This window comes from Lathyrus oleraceus, chromosome 5 (assembly GCF_024323335.1).
Source record: "Lathyrus oleraceus cultivar Zhongwan6 chromosome 5, CAAS_Psat_ZW6_1.0, whole genome shotgun sequence".
In the NCBI taxonomy this organism is placed as follows: Eukaryota; Viridiplantae; Streptophyta; class Magnoliopsida; order Fabales; family Fabaceae; genus Lathyrus; species Lathyrus oleraceus.
In genome coordinates this window covers 554,556,183-554,558,977 of record NC_066583.1, presented here as the reverse complement: position 1 = coordinate 554,558,977, position 2,795 = coordinate 554,556,183, and positions in this window count along the sequence as shown.

The window sequence follows — 2,795 nt, the reverse complement described above, 5'->3', positions numbered from 1 at the left end:
TAAAATTTCCCTAATTAAAACCTTAAAATTATCCTAATTAACCCTAAAATCATCTCAATTAAATATTTTAATACAAAGTGTAAGATCTAAAAACATTAAATAGAAAAGAAATATTTTTGTTTTTTTATAAATTATTTGATTATGAAATAAACCTAATTATCCTAATTAACTTAACTAATTTCTAATTAATCCTAATTATCCTAATTAATCCTAATAATAATTCTAATTAAGAATTATAATAGAAAAATAGAAAAATAAAATATATAAAAAAAACAGACTGAGGGTATGAATTATGGTTTGAATGTGATAGTAAGATGTTAGTGTGATATTGTTGTTGATTTAGAGCATTCGATTTTCAACTTGGTTAAGTTTTTTATTTGTCTCAGTTTTGAAGAAAAAAAATTTGTTGCAGGATGCGATTTGTGTTGATTTATGGAAATTACGGTGGTGTTGAAGGTGTATGGTGATGTAGAAGTTCTAGAGATTGAGGTTTATGAGAAAATGGTAGTGATGTTGTTTGAATGAGTTTTTTATTATTATTTATCAAACAGTCCACAACAAACCAAAACTCTAAGTATTAGACATTAAATCAAAAATAACATATCAAATAAATATTGAGGAAGTGAGATAAAACCAACCTACGGGGAGGAGGTTATCACCGGTAAAAAAACAAGATTCTCTTTTTTTCTCTTGCTCTTTGCATTTTTTGTTATGTCCTCCTTGTTGTTCCTCTTCTTTGTTCGTCTTTTTGAAAAGATTGACGATGATGATGAGAGAGGCTTTTAGGGTTTTAGTGTTGTTGTTCTTTAGTGTGAAGAACAACAACTTTAAAATACTGTATTTGTAAATTGTCAATCTAAAAGAAAGTTAAAAATTTGTAATATTTATAAATAAAAATTAGGTCAAACAATTGAATGAAATTTGTCTATTTTCGGAATGATTTTATTTGACCTAATTTTATCTATTTCTTAAATGGTAAGCCAATGAATCTAGATGGATTCATGGATTTGGGGGAATGTAACAACAAGTAATTATTTTTTTTATTTTAATAAATAATAATAATAATAATAATAATAATAATAATAATAAATAGTGAAAATAATATAATAAAGTTAATAACAAAAATACTTTGATTTTTTTTTTAATTTTATATAGATTTTGCTTCATTTCTAGACTAAAATACATGAAAATTAATATTATAATAATTAATAAAAAATACGAAAATAATAAATTAAAAATAAAAAGGTGTAATTTTAAATTATAAAATAATGTAAAATAAGGTAAAAATATATATATAAAAAAAGAGAAAACACTAAAAGTAAGGAAAGTGGGATTTAAACTCAAGATCTTCCCTTTATACTCTTTGAATAAACTCTTTTACCAAATTAGTTATTATGTTCATTTGAAATAAAATAGAACCCAAAGAATAATATGCAAATAAGAACTTGGTTTCCATTTTTTGACCCTTTTACAAATGATACCATATTTTTTGTTTTCTCTTTTTTTCTTTATAAATGCATAAAAATATTCATTATGTTAAAATAATTTTAAAATTTTAATTTATTTATTATAAAATGTCAAAAAGGTAAAAAATGAAAATATGCTAAAATGAAAGTTAAGACTCAAACCCCATACCATATGATCGTGCTCCTTACATATGTTCTCTTATCCAATATGCCATTTCATTTATTCAAACTATAATGGCACTAGAAAACATATGAAGGGTGAATAAAATTAGGGGTACAACACTTATTATAATTGGATTTGGAGTGTTGATATAAGAGTACCACATCAAATAAAATATTATCTTGAGATATATTTATAAGTGGAGATAAGCATCATGTTATAGTCAGTTTTATAAGGTTGAATTAGGGTTCAACTAAATTTTAATGTGTAATTTCTATTTTATACCGAAAAAATAAATCTTAGGAAATATTTGAATAATACATTAGTTAGGATTTAAAGAAGGTTCATTTGGAATGGTGTGAAGGGTGACTCTAAGATTTTATAAACTAAATGGTCAAATATCTGCAAGCTTAATCAAAAGGTAGGTTATGTGTTCGAGACCTCCATTTGATTATCTTGCCTTTTTTTACCAAATAGAGATGGATATTGTTCTCGAGCGCTTATGGTCTATATTGTCTTATCTTATCGGTTAGATATGAAGTTCATGTTATTCATCCTTATTAGGTGGAAATATGTGTCTCTTATTGGATCAAAAGTATATGATTCCTCTGATTTATTTATGGATAATATTATCAAGAAAGTGTGATATGGGTTTCACACGTCTTTCATAGAAAACCCATGGGCTAGGTTCATCCCCGATAAGATTAGGTTCCCTATGCTCTTTAGTATCTATTATCAACAATATTGGTTATTGAGTCAGATTTGTTTGTGAGAGGACGATATTATGGTTTGGAATCTGAGGTAGATGAGATCTTCATTTGCTTTTGAGAAATATTTTATTATGTACCTAGTTTCATATATCCAAAGAATGTATCTCTCCCTAGATAGTGATAAGTGGTGTTTGCATGCTAGGGATATGGTGTTTTTAGTTTCTTTTTGACTTTTTATGTCTAACTGGAGCTTATTATCACTACAACTCTTTTTTCCCATAATATGGACTTGATTATTCCTCTCATCCAGATTAGTTGGGACCCGTTTAAAGTGCTGGACTTTTGTTGGCAACTTTTGCAAGATAAGATCTCTACTAAAACAATGTGTTTGAACACAAAGTTTTGTTGATCCAATTAAGGTTTCTTGTTTATGTGTAAGGGTTGGTAGAGTCAGTTTCT